Below are 9,796 nucleotides of genomic sequence, written 5' to 3'. Positions count from 1 at the left end.
ATTTGGTGTTTTAATACTGATGCATTTAAAGGACATGGCAATAGACACACACACGCAGATATTTATATTGTAACAAAAAGAATAAAATGTTTCAGCAATATCCCTTGAGCGCTACTGCTGTTGTTCTGAATATCATCTGTGAAAGAACAAGGTTGCAAGTAATTACAGCTCATATTCATATCTACAGCACAAATTTGAGTGTGATATTGCTTTCACACAACAGGTGATAACAGTCCATAAATAAGAACAGTAAGTAACTCACATTTTAGACACAATATTGCCATTACTTTGTCTATTTTACCACAGCAAACCCTTTTTTTTCAAACAAATGCACAGAAGATTAAACGGTTTTCAGCAACAAAGGAGTGAATTGAGAGAGTGATTCAGTGACTTAAAGGACCAACACATTTGTTGTTCCTGAAAGCATCGGTATTTGAGTAAACAACTTAATAAATAACAAGTCTCAAACCAAGCATTTTTTCACCTACTGTCAGAACCTGCAGAAAGAGAAATGCGTTAAATAAAAGCGTCAATTAAAGTGTTACCACTGACAGTTTGTCTGGAACACAGAAGAAAAAGAAAAGTGATATGGTGAAAAGTCCCAGTTCTGTTAAGCAGTAGTGGAAAATGTACATTAAAAAATTAGTACGAAATTCTGTTAATGGATGTTTTAAGTAATTCTTTGGAGATTGGATTTTATTTGGGCTGAAGGGCTGAAGTCCAAATATGCAGCAGTGTCCTAGTTGCATTTCATAAGTCATGTAATAGATAATGATTGGCCTGCAGTGTGGGAGTTCCAACAGTTCAAGGAAACAGCCAAGAACTGACTAGAGTTGTTTGTCATGGTAGATCAGTTTTTCCCGTGTTTTCACAAGGGGTTTGGCAGGAGCGGCTGATTTGCATGAGTCTCATCACTCACATGTGCACATTCTCAGGTGTATGGATTTAAAGAACTCTACTTTCAGGTAACATTAATAAAGGGAACGATAGAGATGGCCGTAGCCTAGGAATCTGGACTGGTAAACAGATCTCTCCTGCTGGGTGATGGGAGGGAGCCAGCAACTGGAGGGTTACTGACATCACAATCCATCTCCGCCGTCAATACGTCCTTGAGAAAAGCACTTATAGCTAAGTTGCTCCACGGGGATTGTCCATGCAATTAATCTAGTGTAAGTTCAATTGAAATCGTGGCAGCTAAGTCCAAACGTTCAATTTCAAAAGGTGACATCCCGCATTAGAGATGGCTTGGCATAAGGGAAAGCTCGGATCTGACAAGGTGAAACATCTGGTTCTTGGCGGGTGGTAAGTATACAAGTAGCCACTCGCGGGACTGCAAATATGTCCGTACTTTCAGAAACGGGAAAAGGAGAAAACAGACATCACTCCAAAAGAGTGAAAGAGTCAAAAGTCACACAGTGCCAAATAATACAATGTGTGGCCAGCATAATAATGAATCAAGCGCAATCCCCTTGGGCACACCATTTAATACTCTCAATAATTAAAGTGAGGCCAGCTGGGTGAGGGCATTACTGTAGAAACTGCAATGTAGAAATATTTATTTTATTATTATTACTAAAATCCACCATGATAAGAAGTAAATCTTGGCAAAAAAAAAGTAAAAAAAAAAATGAAAGGAAATTAATAGGCCACTTTTATTCATTGATGCACATTTCTGTTTTAAGTAAATGCTGCACTTTATATTCATTAAATAAGCCAAAAATGTATCATGGTTTTCAACACTGATAATAATAAGAGATACTAGAATGATTTCTAAAGGCTGCTGAAAATGCTGCTTTGACAATTACAAAGGAATTATTAAATTACGAATTAATAAATTATAATTACGTATATATTTTTCTTCAAATAAATGCAGCTTTGTTGAGACGATTTTCCAAAAAGATTGCAAAATCATACAGGCCCCAACATATAGCTTGCATTTATATTGCTATTAATATTCATTGTGGCTCTAAATAGCTGAAAAACTACACAGCTTATTTTGACAGACAATTATGAGTTAATAGCGAGAGAATCATGGCATCACTCCAGAGGCCCTGCCAAAGCAATACCGTGGCAAAATAATTTCTAGCCCAGTTGAAGTCGTTTAATATTAAATGGCTTATCTATTATTCACCCATCTATCTGATATAAACGTTTGTTTATCTAGGTTCCGCATCTGCACTCCTATTAAATAGGCAGTCTGTTAGAGTTCAGATTCGACTTCTAGCTAATTCATTCCATGTAAAGCGTGTACGCTGTCGTCGAGCATCGCTCTTGCAGGAAAAGCATAAACCCTGAAAAGGAGGAAACAGCTGTCTGGGAGCATTACTCTCTACTGGTGCCAAACTATGTTTGTCAGAGGTCAGCCTGGGGGAGCAGCTCACCCTGGTTGAGGTTTTAAACAGTGCACAGAAAGATGACAGACGTAATTACCACTGCTAAGTATTGAGGGTCTCTTGTTTACGTTCGCAAACCAACAGCAATCGCGGGGTCTTTGACTTGATTGTCAGGCTTCGCCATTGTTTTCCGGCTCTGCCCTGAAGCGATGGCGCTGAGCGGTGCATCACGGATGACACAGCCCCCTCTGTGCGGATGGTGAGAGGGAGCGAGGGGAGCGAAGAACAGGGGGGAAAAGAGAGCACAGGGGCCTCCATAGCTCACGCAGCCTCCAGGCATAGCGGCAGTATGGTGTCAGTAATGAGAGTCCTCCAGCAGAGCGGGGACCAGACGCTCTGCCTTTTCCACTGCAGCAGATGTCACCGCAGGGACAGCTGAACAGAAAAGAGGCACGGGCCAACCTTCTTCTACTGTGCTATGATACAGATGCTGAAAGAAGAGCAGGGCTCCGAGCTGCGCTTAATTACGCCGCGATTGCGTGAGTGTTGTTTGCAGGCTTGTGAAAAGTAACAGGCTGAAAAGGAGGACAGTGATTGTACCCCGTGGTGCTGGAGAGTCTGAGAGAGACATATTCATCACTCACACTGCTGTGCGGATGGCGATGAGAAATGGATCACAGTCCAGACTGAAAGTCACAAGAGCAGAAAAACGTGTTGTTGGTTTTTATCAAATCCCCTTTCGCTGGAATTACTCAAGCAATACAGTGTTCGTGACGAAACCGAGTTATTTGTTTTTCATTTGAATGGATTATTGGAACGATCTGAGTTGCTCTTTTTACCTCGGTATAAGTCGAATGCAAATACAAAATATTATTTATATTCGTCATGCACCGTGCACATGTGTCTTTCGCCCCAACAAATAGCTATGTGCTGTAAAAACTCAAGGTTTGTAATCAAAAGGTTGTTTAACTAGGATTCATTGAGTACATTTAAGCAAACACAACATGGCTTTGAATTGCCTGATATGCTGAACTATTTGACATATTAAATTCAGCATTTCCTTTTATCATAACGCACAAATTAGTATAATACAGTCATGCACAACCTTAGTGAGGAGCTTGGTAAAAATGTTGGTAATTCTCACCTCGCACTAATCATTTGTTGCATATGGTCTGTAGCCACCAAAGGTCATTTAAAATATTTCACGGCAACCGAAGCTCAAAACGCATCGGAAAATTTGACATTAGCATATGTACAGAACTCCATGCAGCTCCTACTAACTCAAAACGAGTGACTTTTAGTCTGTCATTTGTCAGAGACAGAGAATAGGCAGCTTTAAATTCAACAGAAGTGCAAAAATAATTCTTTTCAAACTGGCTTTCTAAAACATGTCTGCCATTGTTCATCCAAACAGAGAGCCCTGAACCAAACTCAAGGCATTGGTTGAAGCAAGCTGGTACATAGCGCATAACCAGAGCTATGCTTTATGATAGATTTCAGGTGAACTCAACCTACAGATGATTTACTTATAGCCAGGCTGTCTCTGTGTTTTAAGCTAGGAAAGAACATTTATTTTAACACTGTCAAAAAAATGACACGCTTCAACTTCAAATGCCCTTTTAAATAGTGGCGCACATGAAACAGGCACATTTTCGTTCTTGTCTGTGCTTATTACTTTCTTTTCCTGCGTGGCACAATCTTTTGGTCTAATTTCACAGGCACGCAGGTAAAGGTTTTGTGTGTCCTTCTAAAAGTAGACTTTAAATTTCAAGCCGCATTAATCCTCTCTTGTGCCTCTAAGCAAAGACACTTGTCTTTTGTTAGTCTTTGTCTCCCTCAGACTCTCTAACCGTGTTATTTTAGTCCATGTCAATCCTCGAAGACCCGAACCCTACATCATTTCATGCTTCTCAATAGTTAAGCCTTCTAAGCAATGATTGTGATCCCAGGCAGAATGCCATGAATATCTTCTTCTCATTATCTGTGACATGACATAGCTTTGTCAGTGGGAAGTTGTTATACAGGCTGACACAACTCAGGGTCTGTCCGCCGAAATTTGCACCATTCTCCTTCGGTTTTCCGCAGGTTGTTGACAGGTTCATCTGCTCTACTTTGGCATATCTCACAGTGAATCTTTCGGATTGAGACCCACAACGCACTGGAGACTGTTTGCTGCCACATATCGTGGTTTCAACGAACAGTGCAGCCCTTGTTATGTTTACTCTGGGGTTTCCTTTCTCCGTTGATCTGTCATTTCCTCCATTTAGGGCTTTAGCGACATAATTGACGCTCTCTAATAAACAGAACAATAGGAAAACACAGAGTTTGCGATGCAAATTGTTTGCCAAAAATAATTTGCATTTACCACTAGAGAGCATTTTATGCATTAATTAAAGTGGCCTGCATGCTGAAAGATGCCAAAGCTCATCTGGTATTCATCAGAACAGGCTCACTTTGGCTTCCTGGTGTAGAATGCAAAAGGGCATCACAGAGCACACTCTGTCTATTCACTCATTATCATTAGCGTGCCACTCTGGGTTTTTTATTATCAAAAATTAACACAGAAAGATATTTTGTAAATGTGCCACACGTCTCCTCTCTTGTAAGCTATACAGAAAACCGTACATGGCTTAGGATGGGGAAGAACAGAGGCATGTTTTCAATCTAAATGTGTCTAGTTACCTTCAGAGGCACGTTCAAATGAGGTCTACAGAAGGCCAATGAGCATGACAAACTCTGTCATGTGCTAAATGTCACTTCTTGCCCTTATCACAAGATCACCTTGATGGCAACTTATCTAGACATCAGATTCATGGCTTAGCTCTTGCACTTGAAACAGGATCACGTCTTTCCACCCCTCTCAGAAGTGGCAAAAAATAATCCTTTTTAAGCAGCTGCTGGTTTTCATGCTAATCATTTAAAAAAAACTGATTTATCATGTGTCTTATTAAAGTGAGATGTATCTTATCTGTCTAAGTGCTTTGTTTCTTCTTCTTCCTACAGGTTACAACATTACACCAGTAGGTGGTGACAAGTGATTTTTTTTACCGTTTATTCAATTAATTCAATCATTACAGATTCGTTCAAGGAAAAAAAAAACATGGTGCTTTAAGTCACTGAATCATTCACATAACCGATTTGTACCCAACACTGATTCATTCAGACACTTAATTCTGCCATAGTTTTTTTTAGCAAAAATAGACAAAGCTAGAATGACAAATATCTCAAATGTTTTTAGAAATGTTGTACAGAAGGAATATCACTATTGTAATAACCCCAGAGCCTTGTGGTATTGTTTCAATATTTTACGCTATACTTTCTCATACAGATTCTCCAGAAAAAAAAGTAAAAATTGACAACTGGGCATGACGTTGTTGTTAAACTCACACGTATTCGTTAAAATAAAAGATTTACTTCTGTGGCATACGAATAAAAGTACTTTATTGATCCCCGCGGGAATTTTCGGAGCGAGGGAAAGATATGATATACAGTATATGATATACATCCTCCTATGGCAATTAAACAAGATGGAAAATGCTGTGAGATACCATTACGTGCAGTGAGAGATATGAATGCGTTATCCGTTAATGATAATGGGTTCTTGCATGAGAAAAAGTGACCTTGTTCAATGTCATTACGCCTTACTAGGAGTAATGTGTGGGAAAGCATGTGAGGAGGAAACAGCGTTGTACAGCCTAATGGTAGCAGGCAGGAAGGATTCCCAGTAGTGCTTCTTAGAGCAGAGTGCTGGAACAAGCCGACGGCTAAAGGTGCTTCAAGATACAGACTGTGGAGAGGGAATGAGGAATTCTTCATTATCAACTCCAATTTTGTCATCATCCTCTACTCCGCCACTTCCTCACATGAGTCTGGGGCAAAGTATCTAACCTTCCTCACGGTTCGTTCTGAAGGAAACGAAGTGCGGATCCATGTTTTCCACCTTTGCAGATTAGTTCACATGTTGTCACAACAGACAGAATCCGAAGTAGCTCTTAATTGTTATTCATCACATGTTGTTTATTTTGAATTTCCTCAGGCATAAACAAAACAAAGGCTACATTTGCATGGATCTGATGATTGATCACCTCTCTGCAAGAATTCCGTCCCCAGCCACACGAGACGTGATGTTTCATTCGTCGACCCATAAGTCACTTTGTGGCATTGCACGCCGGAGCCTGTGACAGTAGCGTGAGCTGAGAGCCGTACCCCCTGATCTGTCTGAGACTGGCATATTCAGCAGAGTCGCTGTAGTTCTGTGCTGATCCCATTAGTTTAACAGCATGGAATAAAAAGTGTCTTGGAGGGAAAGAGTGACTCACCAACCTATCCTTTCCTCTCTTCAACCATTACTGCGTGATGTCACAAAATGGTGAACTCTTCCATTTCTTAGCTCTTGGGAGGTGAAGAGCCCCCGTCGTCATGTCAACATAAATGTGTTCTGGTACGTGTGTGTGTGTGTGTGTGTGAAACATCACCAAAGGAGCACTTACTCATAAAGTAACCCAAGATACTTTTACAGTGGTCTAAACATAGTATCTCTGAGACAGAAAAATCAATGGAACCAAATACTGGAAACCATTTAGACTGAGCCTAAAAATGGACCAAAGCATAGCAACACGAAGAATATGCATGCTGTGATACCTCACACCAAAAGAGCAGCAGGTTTAGAGCAAAATGAATCTGTTTAGATTGTTTATTTATTGATGTGAACAGTTAAAAGATAACACTTCACAATAAGGTACAATTTCTTGGGATTAGTTAACAAAGTACAATTACAACAAACAATTAGGCTTAAAAATGGTTGAATTTCTTGGAATTAATTAATGGGTACAATGAATTTATATTCGCTGAATTTATTAATCTGAATTAATGTTAATTTATGAATGCACTATTGTTCATTGTTCATATTATTATTTATAATTGTTCATAATGGTATTGTCATTTTTTTATATTAATTATTTATATTTATTTTATAAGACATGGGCTTAAGTTAAACAATTTAAAGTATTACATATGCATTATTATGTATTAATTTGGTAATATAAATTAATATTAATCCAGATGATATACAGAGACAAATGAATATACATATATATTAAAGTTTATTAACTATATTAACTATACTAAACTATATTATTTTTCCATATTTGTCATCCTTTCCTATCAAATCACTTTCTGCAGATGCAAAAAAGTCGAACCTAATCCAAATTTTTTATAATGGACGAAACATTCAGAGTCAGTGTGTAAACACGTTTGACACGACATGAGGTCATATTTAGTTTTTTATCATGCAAAAATTTTGGCTGAAAAAAACTTTTGTTCATCGTTTCATGCTATTAGCTATGCCATTACCTACTGCCAGTAAAACTTTGTCTAATGCATTATATGTTATAACATTTAAAAAAAAAAAAAGAAAAAAGCATTTTACTGCCAGAGGTACTAAACACTGTCTGTAATGGATTCACAGAAAAAAAAGTACTCATTTGCATTACATTTTATTTAATTGAATTTTCTGCAATGGCCTGAGACACCATGCAACTTCTTTCCAGTCACTCACTTGTCACCATCTTTTGTGCTTTTTTTCCCCCGACGTACACTTTTTTCGAACATGGTGACTTGCCGATAAAAGAGCGTTTATAAGCCATTAGTCTGGATGTATATTGCCTCGACAACATTTCAGAGGTGAGGAGAGGTGAAAGCACTTACACTCTACGAGGAGATAGACAAGCAAGGGCGCACTGAAGAGCTATTCTGTTCCAATTCATCTCAGGTGTTAAAAAAACCTTGAACCGCATTAGTATTCCTGATGTCAGCAGTGAATCCTCTCTTTTCAATCAGTACCTGTTCAAGGTTTTGTACAGCTTCACGGACCGCCCCAGGGACTTCATCCCAGCCAATCGCTGACATGCTTGACATGAAATGCATTGAAGATCAATGATTTTAGGCATAAAAGGCAGACACCAGTGAATTCCCAAGCAAATATACTTGTTCTTCCCAGGACAGAATATCTGTTGGTAACCCACCGGCTCGATCAAAGATACTCTGGGGCATGCATCAGCTATAACAAACCCTCTTTATCTCATGAAGACACTCAACATTCACTTCCAGCCCATTCCAGTTGTTTAAATCCAGCACTGTGGATAAAAATATCCAGTGATTTTTTTTTTTTCCTTCTTCTCACTTCACTAAGCAGGAGCTCAGCGCAGCCCCGCTCTACCTTAGACTCCCGCAGAACATCCACACACACCCACGCTAACAAAGTCGTGCAAAGCGAGGGGTTTAATCCCTCAGGGTGTGATGGAGTTGAAGCGAGGTAACTGCGCTTGAGGGTTGGCAATGGTTAATTTCAGGTTTCTGAGAATCGACAGAGTCTACTCGGTTAGAGAGAGAGAAGCACTTTTCTAGGCAACACATACAAAACGTTATCAAAAGCCACTCCAGTTATAATGAATTTGAGCTCTGCAGGGCTCAATCAATAGGCACCCCAATAGGTGCTTTATGATACAGTTCATTGTATGGTTGGTGCTCAAAAGCATTGCATTAAATCCACCATATAAAGAAAGCGTTCATGACATTTCACCAGCCAGCTCTTTTCTTCAGCAGGGAGCCGCAGGTAGCACTAGCATCTGCTCCAAACATCAAAACAAACCACATAAAAGACAAAAAAATAGTCATTCTTCCCTGTCTCACAAGCAAAATGGATCATTACAGATCCATATTCTGCCATTTAGATCCAACATCTCCGTTTACCTCCATTAGAGGGCTCTGTGGAGGATCCAACTGGAAGATGGGTCTAATTAAAGCTTTTAGGTTGCGTTGAAGTCAAAGGGACTTGCATTACCATTCTAGCTATGATCACTAAAGTTCTGTCCTTCGGGTCAAAAAGTAGGTCAGGAAAAGTACCTACAAAAATTTCTGAATGTAACAAATTGGGGAAAAGCTCCTGCTGCTGAGACGCATTGAAACCAGTTGTGCTAAGAACTTCTGAGAAGAAGCTTGTGCTGGCAAGGCTCATGAAGTGATTTCTTCACAGCAAGGAGCATACCACGTTTGACAAATAACATTATATGTGGTTGGATTTTTCAAAGTGCTGTCAAATGCAAGTCATATAAGCACTTCTAAAAATGAGCAGAAACAGGTTACTCTTGCAGCATTTTAGCAAAAGGTGAATAATTTTTCTTTTCATTACAGAAATAAAACCATCTGGAACCCGTAGCTGCAAAGAGCATGCGATATGTGAGTAACCCATTTATTAATGTCCATTTCTTCCCGTTACTTACAGAAAGTATTCATGAAGGCTGCATTTTTACAATAGCATTTAGGATCTGCTTTGTTTCTTGATAGATTTTTCATATGATGGTTTCAGTGATGCCACTTTGAGCTGCTAGGTATCAGCTCAAACTGAGCTTTGTCAAACCAGTAGGAGATCTGATGAATTATGAGATCTTTTAATGTTTTGCTGT

The sequence above is a fragment of the Puntigrus tetrazona genome, chromosome 7 (assembly GCF_018831695.1).
Source record: "Puntigrus tetrazona isolate hp1 chromosome 7, ASM1883169v1, whole genome shotgun sequence".
Lineage (NCBI taxonomy): Eukaryota > Metazoa > Chordata > Actinopteri > Cypriniformes > Cyprinidae > Puntigrus > Puntigrus tetrazona.
Note: the sequence above shows the minus strand (reverse complement) of the source record.